General features: G+C 40.0%; 1 protein-coding gene across 3 annotated transcripts in view; it reads left to right on the top strand.

Annotated features, from left to right (window-relative positions):
- The window catches only part of FGF13 (fibroblast growth factor 13), a 541,249-nt gene that overhangs the window by 404,757 nt on the left and 119,859 nt on the right, over positions 1 to 16,633 (top strand). The gene's annotated exons all lie outside the window — the stretch shown is intronic.

Raw genomic sequence — 16,633 nt, 5'->3', positions numbered from 1 at the left:
ATAAAAACATTCCATCAAATTACAAAACCTGAGTAAGAAAAATAAACGGCACATGCTTAACTGTAGTTGACATTCAAATAAAATTTGCATTCCCAAAATATTATACAGTAATTAGAAAATACCAGCCAAAGTAATATTAGGATACTTTTACGTGCGGTCTCAACAAATTTGAACAGAAGCAAATTTTAACAAAGGTAAATTTTACAGTGAAACATAGCACTAGATTAAGGATCTTAACATGTTTATTTTGCTGCTATTTGACACTATGATACAAAAATAAGAGGATTTACTTGACATTTTTAATAAATATCTCATGGGCTGTTGAGTGCCTTACTGGTGAAAAGATTATTATTATTATTTTGATTTTTTTTGTGTGTTATTTAGTTATGAGGAAAGTGTATGGTAAGCAGTCCATTTGATGGTTTACTAATTTCCTCGTTGTTGAGAAGTCCGAGTTGATTATGTATTTAATATGATAACCATTTGTGTGCTGTGAATTGCACTAAGAGTTATGTAGGGCAGGGTTGATGCTTACTAAATGTACAAAATGGATTGATGAGATTAGCCAGTTAAATCTTTTGCACCCAGGATTTTGAAGTAGGATTGGTTTCTACTTGACATTCTTTTCTGGATGGTGAGCCTACTTTTGTGCTAATGGACAGGAAGAAAAAGAAAAAAAGAAGTGGAAGTGCTCACACTTTTCAAGCACATTTTTAAAAGTGGTGCCAGTGAGTGAAAGATGTTAGTGCAAGTGATATATAAGCAAGACGAAGAGACACTTAGAAGAGCTGAGGAGTGACTGCTAGCTAATCAACTATGAGACTGAGAGCGATTCTCCCCTACTTCCGCATTCTTATCAGAGCCGATCTAGACTGTGGGCCTGGATCACTTTGAACAAGGCAGAAATTAAGCCAAGAAGAGTTCTTCACATTTTTTTTCTTTTCTAACCACTAGTGGCCAGATTCTGCTAGGCTGGAGAATGGTACATGAGTATACCATGTCTTGGCAATTATACAAGAGGGTGCCAAAAAACCGAGAGAGGTAATGGAATCATAGCCTCAGTTCCATTTTCGCCCTCAGCCTACAAATCCACCATTTTCACAAGGATGACCCTCAGCATCTCTTTACAAAAGTCATCCTTGATCAACCAGATCCCTCAACAGCATCTCACTGAACTCTTAGAAAGTTCTTCCTCCAAGGAAATTACTCTTTTCTTGCTTTCTGTGACTCCATCATTTGCTGGTTTTCCTGCTACCTGTTGTTTGTTTCTCCCTAGTCACTCTTACTGCTTCCTCTTCTGTATCAGACAAATGGTAGCATTTGTCATGGTTCTCTCTCAGCCCTCTGCCCCTTTGGCTCCATCCATGCACCTCATGCTAGGGCATCTCATCTCTTCCCATATCCCTTCCATGACTGCAATCACCATCACTTTGCTCACCGCTACAGTTTTGTTGTTTTCAATGCTGGGCTCTTTTCCATATTCTAAAATAACTAATTCTAGATTACCTGCACCACCAGGCTACAGGCTTATCCGACACGGAATGAAGTGTGTGCACATACATGTGCAAAGGCAAGCAGATGTGCACAGGGAAGAAGTTGACAAAGAAAAGCAAACATTGCTGTTCAATATAAGCTTCCAGTCACCATTTGAGTGATTGATGTAGTTTCCTCTCCCAGAAAAACAGAAAATTGAGGGAATGAACTATAAGGTTCTCTATTCCAGTGAAGAATAAAATCCCAACCATATACTTGCTCAAATCAGAAATCCCAGAGTACTTCTTAATACCCCTTTATTCCTGAAATCCTCATTGTAGTCCGCTGAGCACTCACAGAGGTTCTGTAGCCTTGCATTTTGTCAATTTTCTTTCCATTAAGCTGTGCTCTTTGTTGTGTGGATTCTGCATAGCTTCTTCGGAAGTTTCTGAGCCGCTAGTCCTGCACCTATATTCACTGTAAGCTTTCTGAAATGAGAACTGGATCCTAACTCTCGTTTAAAAGCATAAACATGCTTCTCCATGACCTGCAGGGCTATATCATACCTTCTCCCAGTGTTAAAATCACCATATGGGCTAGCTTCTAGCAACTTCCACAACTTGATCCTGCATCCTCTGCACTTGGATCATTCTAAATTTTTATATTTCTGAACTATCAAAAATTGATTTGGGCCTGTTTGGCTTCACTTTTGCTGCTCCTTCTCCCTTGAATGCTCTCTGCCCTACAGATTATCACCCTGCCCTGAACTGCTTTCACAGTGATTAGTAATCTTGAAGACTCAGCTAGAAATATCTGCTCTGACAAAGATTTTCTTGACCACCCCTGAAGCCAAATTTGGCTGACAGTCTGCTCTCTGATTTCATAATGCCTTGTACCACTTCCGTCTGATTACGCTTACCACTATCTAAGGCAAACTCTGAGTGTCTTTGTTTCTCTATTCCTCTCTACCCCTTGCTCTCTGGCGTGTGTGTGTGTTGTGTGTGTGTGTGTGTGTGTATGTACATGCATTTGATTTCAGAGGATTTACTTGATTTCTCTGGATCATGCCTGTTTCTAAAGCAATTGTTTGCTCTATTTGCCTCCCTCTTTGTTTTCCCTATAGTTGCAGTTTAAAATCATCTCCTGTAAGATAACTTCCTTGACTTTAACTTTCTAACACTAGCTTAAGAGATGGATGCCCCTCCATTGTAATTCAAAACTTCTTTGCATTGGAAATGTCCATTTCCTTGTCTGTCACTTCCGTTGCATGCAGTAGGGAATATTTTTTCTTTCAAAGGGAAGGCATAATCTATTATCTATCTTCACAAGCCATACAAAATTGTCAAATTGAAAATTAGCCTGCTATAAATTTCTTGAACTTGAAGTCCTATCTGCGGTTGCCTGGGCAGGGCCAGAACAAATGTTTTCACAGACCTCAAGGGCCAGAAGTTTCTACTCCTGCAATACTATATTCTTTGATGAAACATACTTGGTATTATTCAGATATTGTTTTTCCTACCCTATACCCTGGATCCAAGCAAAGAGCCCAATACAGATTAAGATACTTATTAACGTGTGCTAATTCACACATCATTTGGAGATTATAAATTTGTGACTTAACTGTCCTTCATTAAAATGTACTGTTTTTGAATTTATCTTCTGGTAAGAACACATGAGCCACATTCTCAGATTTTAATTGTATAATGTAATGTTGCTAACAATAAACATGATGCATTCTCCACTTATTTTTTTCAAAACCATTGCTCATTGCATCACTCTTCCCAAGACTTACATAGTTTTGCAATTTTGGATGGTTATCTTGTCATCTAGCTTTGGCTATCTAACCAAGAAATTTTAAAAATAATGTATGTTTAGGAAAGTCGATTTTGTGTTAGTCTGCTAAGACTGTCAAAAGAACAGAAATTTATTTTGTTTTTCTGTGTGTCTTGTATGATTTTGGGGGGCAATGTGAAGTAGATCTAATCAAAAGTTAAAATATCATTTATAGATCCATTTCTCAATCAATACATATGCAAATAAAAAATAAAAACAAAAAGTTATGGAGACTAGGGGTTTAAAATCACATATAAGGTTTGGTTTCTGGTGAGGCTTATCTTCCTGGCTAATAAATGTCCTCTTCATTACTGTGTCATCATCATCTTTTTTTTCTATTCATGTGTGGAACAAAAGAGTTTTTTGTTGTCTCTTCCTCTTCCTGTCACATCAGAGCACAATCCCGATGGCTTCATCTAATTGTAATCATTTTCCTAAAGGCCTTTTCAGTGACTGAGGGTTAGGATCTCAACTCATGCATTCAGGGACAATGAATTCAATAAAAGGTCTACATCCTGGACTGGCATTGTGGTGCAATGGGGAAGGCCTCTACCTACGATGCCAGCATGCCGTATGGACTATGGTTCATATCCCAACTGCACCACTTCTGAACCTGCTCCCTCTGCTAATGTGCCCAAGAAAAGCAATGGGAAACAGCCATACTATTTGGGTCACTGTTCCCGCTTGGGAGACCCAAACGAAGCTCCTGCCTCCTAGCTTCAGCCTAGCATAGCCGTAGCCATTGTAACCATCTGAGGAGTGAAGCAGCAGATATAAAATCTCTCTCTCTTTCTCTCTCTCTCTCTTTCTCCTCACTTTCGCTCTTGTTTCTTGTTCTCTCCACCTCTCTCTAACACTAACTTTCAAATAAACAAATAAATAAATATTTTTAAAAGGAAGAGTTGCATATGCAGATATTATCAAATTGTGTGCAGTTAAATGAAATGCTGCATTTAAATTGCCTTGCAGCAAAGAAATCATTGTATTCGTCTTTTTTTTTTTTTAATCTTATGGTACGATTCCATAGGGTCAGGGAACCCCACCAAATTCCCATCCCCCAACTGATTTTCTCCATGTAATTATAATAGTGTAGTCCTTCGTAAGGAGTCCAAATTCCATCAGTCTGTTATTTACGTGTGCCCCAATATTGATGGTACAGGCAATGCCACACTGTCCAGCATCCCATTGTCTAGATTTGTTCAGTAGTTTCATCTTAGGTTTAGAAGTAGGGATGCATATTGCATTGTATCTTCGTATCTGAATTTCATAGTTTCTATTACCCCATCACTATACTTTCCCTTAAATGAGAAGCCACACAACAAAGTCAACCACTCATATGAAGTTAGAACAACAAAAAAACATTTACAGCACCATGGAGACGAAAAATGCACTACTGAATAACCAATGTATGGGTGATAAAAACAAACACAAAAGCCTCTTGGATAAAAGGATGCCACCATGCTATCCATGAGCCAGTAATGAATTTGACAAGAGAGGTGGGCAATCACTCCAGACCACTACCTTGCTACCTGGTGGGTGTGGCTTAGAGTTTACCACCCAATGGCCTGAGGCACAGCTTCCAGGCCTAAACATGGAGTATGACCTACAACATGGCTGGAAAGTCAAGGGGAATACACATGGAACATGACCTCTGACACAACCAGAAAGTCAAGGGAAATAGACATGTCATGTAACCAATTGCAGTGTCTTTGGTGTGTGGGAAGTCTGCTGGAAGATGCCCTCCCATCCTCCCATTTCTTATCCTTTAAAAGCTGTAACCCGTGTATAATAAAGCAGGCATTCCGCACCAGCTTGTTTCTGGTGCTTCTTATGGCCAAAGAACACCATTGCCTCACCTCCGGTGACTGCAGGGCCTGCTGGCAAGCCTCAAACCCTGAGAAATAGAAAATAACTATTTGGAAGAAATGAAAATGAAATCAAACACATCAAAACAAATGGGATGCAGCAAAAACAGTATGAGAAGGGTTATTGATCTTACAATGTGCATGATGACTGCTTCCTTATATGAGAGAGAACATATGGTATTTGTCCTTTTAGGATTGGCTTATTTCACTGAGCATAATGGTCTCTAGTTGGGACCATCTAGTTGCAAATGGTATAATCTCAATCTTTAATGGCTGAGTAATAATTCATGGAGTAGATTTACCAGTTTGTTTAACTACTCCTCTTTAGACAGGCATCTGTATTGTTTCCATGTCTTTGATGTTGTAGATTGTGCTGCTATAAATATAGGATTACAGATCCCCTTCTAATATGCAGTTTTCATTTCCTTTGGGCATATTCCTAGGAGCAGGATAGCTGGGTCATATGGCAGGTTTATTTGCAATTCTCTAAGAACTCTCCATACTGATTTCCATAGTGGTTGTACTAGCCTGCACTCCCACTAGCAGTGAAGGAGGGTAACTTTCTCCCCACAAGCAGGTATTGTTAGTAGAGTTCTGAACGTAGGCCAACCTCACTGGAGTTAGGTGGTACCTCAATGTGGTTTTCATTTGTATCTTCCTGATGACTAGAGAGCCTGAGCATCTTTTCGTATGTTTGTTAGACATTTCAAACTGTTCTTTTGAAAAAAATATCTGTGCATTTCCTTTGCTCATTTCTTCACAGGGTGGTTGTTTGTTGTTGTTTTGTTTGTTTGTTTTAATGTCTCTGGATTTATGAAGCTCTTTGTAAATTCTGGATATTAGTCCCCTATCACTTGTGCAGTTTGCAAAGATTTTTTTCCCCATTCTGTTGGTTGCTTCTTCACTTTGTTAATTGTTTCCTTTGCTGTAGGAAGCTTTTTAGTTTGATGTAGTCCCATTTGTTTATTTTGTATTTGACTAACAGTGCTTTTGGTGTCTTTTCTAAGAAGTCTTTCCCCATTCCTCTATCTTGGAGAGTGCTTCCAATGTTTTCCTTCAATGGTTTGATGGTTTCTGGGTGTAGATTTAGGTCCTCCATCTATTTAGAGGTGATTTTTGTATAATGTGGTAAGTGCAGGTCTTGCTTCTTAATTCTGCAAGCTACTATCCAGTTGTCCCAACAACATTTGTTGAGGACACCAGGCTTATTCCCTGGATTGTTTTCAGTATTCTGAAAACAAATTCAAAGATTAGTTGGCTATACATGTGTGGGCTACCTTCTAGTTTTTCTATTCTGTTCTGTGGATTTTCTTTTCTATTTATATACCAGTGCCAGACTGTTTTGATGACCACTGCTCTGTAGTATGCCTTGAGGTCTGGAATTATGTTTCCTTCAGCTTGATTTTTGTTCTTCAGGATAGCTTTGGCTATTTGTGGACTCTTGTTTCTGAAAAGAACGTTGTTGGCATTTTGATTGGGATTGCATTAAATCTGCATTTTACTTTTGGTATTATGGACATTTTGATGATGTTAATCCTGCCAATCCAGGAACATGGTTTGTTTCTCCATTTTTCAATGTCTTCTTCTATTTGTCTTTAATGTTTTATAGTTTTCATTATATTTAGTTTACTTCGTAGGTATTTAAGATTCCTCTGTCTTATTTTATAGGGGATTGTAATTACAATTTATTTCTCAGCCATGGAATTATTTGTGTACACTAGTGCCATCGATTTGTGTTCATTAATTTTATGTCCTACTACCCTGCCAAAGTCTCTTGTGAATTCCAGTAGTCTTTTGACTGAGTCTTTTGATTCGCCTATGTGGGGGATCATGTCATCTGCAAATAGAGATAATTTCAATGTATCACTTTTATTGATTTGCAAATGTTGAACTATCCCCGCATACCTGAGATGAATTCCACCTGGTACGGGTGAGTGATTTGCCTGATGTGCTTTGTCGTCTCTGATGCTATTGATGCATATCCCTCCCTCCTTTTTTGATTAGTTGGACTAGTGGGGAGTCTGTTTTGTTGATTTTCTCAAAGAGCCAGCTCTTTGATTCATTGATCTTATGTATTGATTTTTTGATCTCTGTTTGATTCATTTCCTCGCTTATTTTGGTTATTTTTTTCCTACTAATCTTGGGATTGTTTTGCTGTTGTTTTTCTAGTTCATTCAACTGTAAGGTTAGCTCATTTACTTGGTGTTTTTCCAGTTTCTTTTTTTTTTTTTTTTTGCTAAGATTTATTTTTATTTTTATTGGAAAGTAAAATATACAGAAAGGAGGAGAGACAGAGAGGAAGATCTTCCCTCCAACGATTCACTGCTCAAGTGACCTCAACAGTTGGTGCTGAGCTGATCCAAAACCAGGATCCAGGAGCCTCTTCTGGGTCTCCCACATGGGTGCAGGGTCCCAAGGCTTTGGGCCATCCTTAACTGCTTTCCCAGGCCACAAACAGGGAGTTGGATGGGAAGTGGGGCTGCTGGGATTAGAACCGGCACCCGTATGGGGTCCTGGCACTTAAAGAAGAGTACTTTAGCTGTTAGGCTACCACGCTGGACCCTCTAGTTTCTTAACATAAGCACTGATTGAGATGAACTTTCCTGTTAACACTGTCTTAATTGTGTCCCATAATTTTTGATCTGTTGTGTTGATACCTTCATTTGTTTAGAGCAGTTTTTAAAATTTCCCCTTTGATTTTCTCTCTAACCCATTGCTCATTTCATACCATGTTATTCAGTCTCCATGCTTGCAAAGTTTTGACTTCTTGGTCTCTAGTTTCACTCTGTGATGGTCTGAGAAAATGCATGGTATGATTTCAATTTTTTTTTAAATTTGCTCAGGTTTGTTTTGTGGCTATAACATGGTAAATTCTGGAGAAGTTTAAATGTGCTGATGAAAAAAATGTATTCTCTGTGGGATGAAAGGTTCAGTAGATGTCAACTAAGTCCATTTGCTCTAGTGTCTAAGTGAGTTCTGGTGTTTTTTGCTGAGTTTCTGTCTTTTCAATCTGTCCATTGATAGTAATGGGGTGGTAAAGTCCCCCACTATCAATGTTTTGAAATCTATTTCCCTCTTTAAATCCATTAATATTTATTTCATGTAGCTAGATGCCTTGGCATTTGGTGCATATACATTTATTATGTTGATCTCTTCCTGCTGAATGTATCCTTTGATCATTATGTGGTGTCCTCCTTCCTCTCTTTTAATGTTTTCATGTCAAAATCTATATTATCTGATATAAGAATGGCTAAACCTGCACATTTTTCCTTACCATTAGCTTGGAATATCTTTTCCCATCCTTTCACTTTCAATTTCCTCTGATCTTTGTTGGTGAGATTCATCCCCTGTAAGCAACAGATGGATGGGTTTTGCTTTTCATCCAGTCCTCTAATCTACGGTGCTTAACTGATGAGGTTAAGCCGTTTACATTCAGTGTTAACATGGATATGTTGAAGTTTGGTCTTGTCATTTTAGCAACAGGTTGTTCTTTGATTTAGTCTTCTGTTGGCCTTGTACTGAGATGTTCTCCACATTTGCCTTTGATTTTGGTAGTTGGTATTCCTTTTCTCTTTCATGGGAATGTCTTTGAATATCATTTGTAGGGCAGGTTTAGAAGATGTGAATTCTTGAAGTTTTTCTTTACTATGGAAGAATTTTGTTTCATTTTTAAAGACAAAGGAGAGCTTTGCTGGGTATGTTATTCTGGACTGATTTTTTTTTTTCCTTTTATAATCTGGAATATGTCACTTCATTCTTTTCGGGCCTGTAGTGTTTCCTCTGAAAGGTCAGCTGTGAGTTTGATTGGGGTTCCTCTGTAGGTTGCTTGATTTTTTTCACGTGCACATTTAAGGATCTTTTCCTTATGTTCAACTGAAGAGAGCTTGATTATCATGTGTTGTGGTGAAGTTTGCATTTGATCAACTCTGTTGTGAGTTCTGTAACCATCTTGAATATTGTTTTTCCATTCTTTCTCCAGATTAGGGAAATTTTCCTTTATTGTTTCATTGAATACACCTTTAATCCCAGCTTCTTTCAGCACCCTCTGGAACTCCCATAACTCTTATATTGGGCATTTTAATCATGTCTTTTAATTTTTGGATATTTTTCTAGCTTGACCCAGCTCTGCTTCCAGCATTTTGTTTATTTCCCTCTGGTCACAGGAAATATCTTTCAATCTGAGTTTCTTCTGACTCATTCATTCTATTTTTGAGACTCTCCACTGTACTTTTTTTAATTTGATCTGCTATATTCTTAATTTCTGATATATCAGGTTTCATTTTTTTTCAGTGTTGCTATTTCCCATGTGACACATTACTTAAAGTCCTTTAACTCCTGTATTATGTGCTTCTCATTATTGCTCAGAAGCTTTCTGTTGAGTCTTCTGAATTCTGCGTCCCCCATTTTCTCAATGTCTTCCTCAGTTAACTCTGCCTGTGGTAGAGGCTTTTTCTCCTTTGCCGAAGAGTTTTCAGTAACATTCGTAGTGCCTCTGTCTCTTCTGTTACCTTTTGTCTTTGCAATTCTGATTGGCAGATTTTTCTCCTTGTGGCAGATTTCTAAGATGTATTGCCTATAGGTCTACAAGTCAATTTTTATGTTCAACCAGTGTCCCAGATTAGGAAAATGCCAGCTGTCATAAATAACTGAGTTGTTAGTGGTGCTGATCTTGCCGACACGTGCCGACCATTAAGTTTGAGACCTTCCTGGAGTTATTTTGGAATATATAGATTGCCACAAAGAAACTGTTTTCCCTGAGGGATATGTGTAATGTTCTCTGCCCCACCACAAAAGACCGCACCTGATCTCCATGCTGCGTGATACACCCTGCCACTGATCTGACCCTGGAGTCCCCCTCTCCTTCTTCGCTCATTGCTTGGCTAAACTATTCTGCAGGATGGGCGGTTTTCAGCCTGCATTCACCTCCCGAGCTGTCCACATTAACCCACACTCCCACCTGGCTGCCACAAGAGCCATGGCTACTGCTCAATCCCTGTCTGCCTCTAGGGCCTGGCTCACTGGAGTCCGGATCACTGCTTGCCGGCTGCTGGTGTATTTTCTGTTCACTGCAGCACCAGGACTCACTTTTAGGAATGCTAACTTTGGAAGAGCTATATAAAAAACTGTTGCTCTGATGTGCACCTTGACTAAGTGAATGACAACATACTGTCTCCCTTCCTGCATTACCCACCCTCTTGCTACTAGTATTTATAAATCCATGTGCCTCCTATGTTGACTGGACTGCCTTCTACTGTTCATCTCTCATTTTCACAGCTGAATTCTCATAGCATTCCGCTGCCAGCCTTGTTTCTAGATCCCATGCTCTTGAGGGAGAGCTGGCAGCTATGGCAATCAGGCCCTTAGGAGTGTGAAAGCTGGCTTGTTCCCAGAGCTATCTAAGGAACTGAGACTGTCCTGGTGATGAGGGAAATAAAATGGTCAGTCAACAGATGCCCTTGAAATAAATGAGTTCCTTACAGCCCAGGGGAGAGTGCCATGGAATTTGTTTATTAGCCCTATTACAAAACACTAACCTGCCCGGGCACACTGGTTAGGTACGGGACCCATGAATGTGACTAAGCTTTATTAATTGCATATTGTGTGCAAAAGTTTTTTATACATTACCTAATTGTCACAATTAACTTGAGATAGATGCAAATATTATATGCACTTTACAGAATGACACTGAGGCCCAAAAAGGTGAAGAAGCAGGCCCAAAGCAGCATAGCATGCAATCAGTAGTCGAGCCAGAATTCAGATCGATGCCCGTGTTGCTCCAGATCCAATGCTTTTTCTCAGTTTGCTGTATTGCGTCTGCACTGCATTGGGCAAATTTAAAAATACCTTAGATAACTAGTTGAAAAAAATCACTTACCTGTCTCCCCCAACCCACGTCAGTTGTTTCTAGGGAAATTTTGCCAACAACACAACTAGGTTCCTTAATATATATATATGTGTGTGTGTGTGTGTGTGTGTATATATATATATATATATATATGACTGATCAGGTTTACAGACAGAAAGAGAGACAGATTTTCCGGATCTCCCACACGGGTGCAAGGTCCCAAGGCTTTGAGCCATCATCTATTGCTTTCCCCGGCCACAAGCACAGAGCTGGATGGGAAGTGGAGCAGTTAGACACAAACTGGGGCCAATGTGCTGGGCCCCAGAACTAGGTTCCTTACAGATAGTGACCTGGGATTTTATAAGGTCTTAAGAAGGAGCCTAAAATTCCAATGTTACCCCTCACAATGAGATATTTTGTCTCAAATGGGACTCTCAGTGCCATGCTGTTTCCCTACCTGTTTCACTGGCCACATGGCAGTAGAGGTCATCTTTCTGAAAGCTGTTAGAATCCTCAAAACACAATTACCTTTGGAAAAATTTCCGAATTCCTGAAAATGGCTTCCTGCATTTTCTCCTGTCTAGATCTTTAGAACACTCAAATTGTGTGTATGCCTACTGATATTCTTTAGCCTGTGGCCAGATCAAGTGACTGCGGGTTTCTGGTGCGTGGTATCAGAGTTCGAGTTGCTTCCCATCTCCAAGTTTTCACTCCCTCTACTTATCCTGCCTGGAATTTCTTATCTCCCTCACCTACCGCATCTGCTATTGAATTGAACAATCGTTCAGTTCAGTTCTCACTTCAAGCAGCAACTACCCAATGAAGCCTTTCTGGTTCCCTTTGATGTTTTTATTCCTTCCAGTCCTGGTGCTGTCACCAAGCCTGGTGCTGTCACTAAGCCTTGCATTTATGAAGATGACACTGATTGCTTTCCACAGGTACTTTATAGCTCTAGACAGGTTCCTCCCCAGCAGGGACCCAAGCTTATTCCGGTCTCCAGAGCACTCATAAAAAAGCATGGCACATGATAGATGCCCATAAAATCTTTGCTGAATTAATAAGAACAAAATTTTCTTAAAATAGGGCAAGTATTGACATTAATTTTTGAATAGGCAAGAGAATTCTCAAAGTAAATGAAATAAAAAGACCACAATTCAATTTTTTCTTTTATTCATGAGTTATAAACTTTAAAATCCAAATATTAGTTTCCTACTCCATGTAACTCTTGAAAATAAAACCAAAATTTGTTGTACATTGTTCTTCGTTGGCAGGGATTGACATGCAACTGAAATATGGCATCAGTCCACCAGGGGGCACTATGAACTCAAAAAGTAACCAGTCTCCATTAATTTGTTCCGGCAGAGAGGAACAGCAGAAACCAGTTAACTTTTCTGTTTTCCCTGCATTTTGTACAATTTTGCAAGAAGTGATTGTATCCATCATGCTTGAGAGTTAGGTATGCCTGGAGTAAGCCTTCTTGCTAATAAAGTATGTGACTGTTTACATCAAATGTAACAGACACATACTTCTCATACCTTTAAAACATTCAGGCGTCTAGATTAAGGATAAAGGGTTTGTGATATTTCTGAATTTGTTTTAAAAAAAATTGACATGTCTTATCATAGACAGAATCCAACAGAGTAAAGACATGTGCAATGTTGTTTTTAATCCTAATACACAATGAACTATTTCAGAAAAGAAGACTTGGTCAGGTATCAGAGAAGGAATACCAGCAGCTGTTGTCTTGAAACGTTTGCAGGCCTAACACCAGCAGCTGTGTCCACTGCTTCTGATTTGTTTCGTGTAGGATCACAATGGGGAGCACAGGGCACAGTCAATATTTAGCACAGTTATCGTTTGTGTGTCTAGTGACATAGGCAAATCAAATCCTGCCTTTCACATCGCGCCCCTTGTTTCTGCCTTCAGTGCGCCCATGGCCACGGACTCTTGAGTAATGCTTTCACGCTCTGTTTGACCTTTGTGGCCCTTGTTAGGCTGATTCATCCTGTAGCCTCTAGGCTGTGTATGTGTTTTCCACGTTTGTAATTCTCACACGAGGCAACTATGCTTCATTGTAAGAACTCTGTTAACGCTTGTAGATTGCTTGCTTATTGATCTGTTTTCACAAAAATGCTGCCAAAAGTTTCAGGAAGGATAATGTTGGGATTACTGGGGAGGAAAGTGAATGGGCAAAAAGAAACTCAGGGGAAAAGAAGAGGACTAATATTCATTGACTCCCCACAGCTGCCAGGTACTGTCCTAGGAAGTCTATGTGTTTGTCTCGTTTAGCCCAATGAAGAAACGATTATCTCCTCAATTCTGTCACCTGACCGTATGCTGCCTTTCCAGGCTCATTCCTTTCCACTCAGCCGCATGTATTGAAGATTCCGCCATGTCGTGTTATAGCTTGATAACTCATTTCTTGTAAGTGCTGCTGAATAATATTCCATTTTCTGAATGCCCTACAATTTATTTTCCAGTCACCTACTTGGCTACTTCTGAGTGTTGACTATTATAAATAAGATTACTGCATGCCGTCATGTGCATGTCGTTCTGTGTATTCAGATTTCAACTCATTGCTTTTTACAAAATTTTAATGAAAGATATATCTGTCTTTACTCCCATGATTTCCTCTTTTTCATAACTTCTTGTTGAGGTGAGGAGCTAGCATAGCCAAGATGCCCATTTTGTAGCAAAATGCTCTTGTTAATTAGACCAAAGGCTATCTTTGTGCAGCAAACAGACAATGCATTACAAATCTGTTTACAGCAGCTTCTCCAGACATTTCAAAACAATTAAACTGTCAAGGAGGCCTGGAGACAGAGCGTTGCATTTTAATGGGAAATGATTAAATCTCAGGCATTATTGTCTTTGATGTGTCTGGGCTCTAAGAAGAGGGCTCCGTATTGATTGAGGCCTCCAGGAAGGCAGGAAGTTTCCTTGGGCTGTTTGACCACAGTGCACTGAAACCTTGGAGATGTGTAACTTCTTTCACCAGGATAAAAGGCCACTCTCCAACGAATTAACTAGATTTGTCAGATCGTGTTTAGTTGCATGTTGCCTGTAGGGACAGATGATGGATTGTGGCTTGTGAGGGGCACTATGCATTGATTGACAGAAAGCAAGAGAGGGAGAGTCTGTTGCTGATGACATCTGCTAGAAATAGTTGAGTGACACAGCACCAAGTGTCGATCCTACTGTTGACTCTTAGAAATAAAAACATTATAAAAGCAAGTGAATGCCAGCCATTCAGTTGTTGCCCGATTTAACTAGTATAAAACTGCATGCCATAGTCAGTGAATGTATGTGTACTGCAATTATGGTAGCCATACATTTTCAAACTTTTAGTGCATTCACGATTTAGGAAATGCCATTCTCTCTTGATTTTTATTAATGCACGTGTGTGTTTTAGATTACAAGTGGCCTCTGCCCAATGGCTACCCGCAAACCCATGGATGGAGACACTCATATAGACCGGAATAAATCAGGGTCAATGGTGTGATAGTAGACATTTGCTGAGTGCAATGAAGGGACTGATGAGGCTATAATGAACCTGAGAGGTGCGAAAAGGATCTCCAGAAGGACCCTATTTGACATATTAGTAGGTAAACCAAGGGAGAAGGCCACCCTTGGTGTAAGGAAGATCCTGAACAAAGGTATGAAGGTGTGAAAACAACCTTGGCACATTCAAACAACCCAGGGTAGTGGTGAGATGTTATATATGGTATCCTGAGCCAAGGAGCTGGTTCAGTACAACTTGTACTCCCTATTACTTTTCAAAGAGTGGAGAGACCTTGGGCCTAAGGATTAGAAATGAAAATCCAGTAAAGGCATGATGGGGTCTTTGAGATATATGTATGTGTATATATCTCAAAGCGGGTGAACAATAACAGGACTACAGATGCCAGAGGCCTCCCCATGTGTTTCTGTTTCCTAAAATATTTCCTTTTGTCACACTGTACCAGAGTTTGCCAGTTGGAGAATTAGACACATTTCCAAACTGCAAATACCTTTAAGGGAATGGACACATGTATGTGAATGTTTTTATTCTGCATATTCTTCCATAACAGGTGATCAGGATCACCTTGAGGACTGGGGTTGGGGGGCAGGGGTGTTAGAGAAATGTGAAATGCCAAAAGAAGGTAGGAGCAGGGCTAGGGCATGGTCAGGGCTCATTTTGCAAAGGAAGGTGGGTGGGTACAGAGCAGTACATAGGCCCAGAATCTCAGAATTAGTGCAACAGAAGGGGGAAGAGGTTAACCAATAAAATTCCCCTGCTTTATGATTGGTCTCCACACTAGTTTTCATTTTATTTCTGTGCTGCCTAAGCATGAAATCTTGTTTCTTTTACTCCTGTCTAGCCCTTCCCCTGCACTGACCAGTACAACTCCTGCACAGCTGTAAGAAGAGGCTGTGATACTCCTGCTTAGAGCTGATAAGACCACTCATATGGAGATGACTTCATATTGTCCTTTGGGAAATGCCTTTTTACAAGCTCTCTCATATTGGCCAAGAAACACTGCCTCCATATTAGGGTTTTCTATTTTTTGCTGGAAGTTGGCATCTCTCCTGTGTAAGGAGTTTACCGAAGCCTAAATTCTTCCATTAGTCATTTTGGTTTGCAAACAGGGATGTGAACATATGCAAGTGCATGCCTGGTGGCCCGAGCACCAGCTCAGCTTCTCAGTTGCGGGGCAACGGGGTGAACCCCACATTCAGCCTCTGAAGATGATCCTCTGTCTCTTTAAGCTCATGAACCAATTAGCAAATTGTATTCTCAGGGCCAGAACTGATCACAGATTTTTTCAAGGTCTGGGACAAATATGAAAGCGCAGAGCCCCTAGCTCAGGAATCACCCAAGATTTCAAAACATTGCCAATATAGCATCAAATCTAGTGCAGTTCTTCAAGCAGATTCCTGTGTGGTTGCATAGTTAACGAGACCAGGAAGTCAGCCTTACAGCTGAACAACTCCTACATGCTCTTAAGTCCTGAGGGCTCCTAATGTTGCCGGGTGTTGGGAATAGGAGAGTGTGTTTGATTTCAAGGTAAAACACATTTTCTCCCTCCCTGTCTCTGGCTGAAATCCCGCCCTTGCAGCTAAACCAATTTTGCTTTAGGCTGGAATCCTTTGGGAGGGGCTAATGCTTGCAGCTGTGTCTGTTGTAATCTTAGTGTTGGGTGGAAAAAATGTAGGGGGGAGAGCACGAGAAAATTTTGATTATGGAGAGAAGCTTACGGGGGAAAAATGTAAGTTCATGGAATGCATTGCTGATATACATAATCTTCCTTTCTGTGTACCACTGAACATGGGTGGGTGGGTCAGTAAATACAGCAGCCTGTGGATGTCAGTAATTGTGCAATATTCATTGCTAGTGACAATATTCAGAGCTTGAGACAGATTTCCTTTCTCTCTGACTCAAGGGAAGTTTTCTCAGAGCCACACAGAAGGAGAATCCAATCTGTTCAATAGGAAAGACTCATTTGCTCCCAGAATAACTGAAATTTCCATTTTCATTTGAATTTTAACCAAAATAGTGGATCTTCCATGCTGCAGAAAATAAAAAAGAATAACAATTTGGCGTGGGGGTTTGCTTTTCCTTAAAATTTTGATTCCT

The sequence above is a fragment of the Ochotona princeps genome, chromosome X, assembly GCF_030435755.1.
Source record: "Ochotona princeps isolate mOchPri1 chromosome X, mOchPri1.hap1, whole genome shotgun sequence".
NCBI lineage: Eukaryota > Metazoa > Chordata > Mammalia > Lagomorpha > Ochotonidae > Ochotona > Ochotona princeps.
Note: the sequence above shows the minus strand (reverse complement) of the source record. Positions and strands in the feature narration are given on the sequence as shown.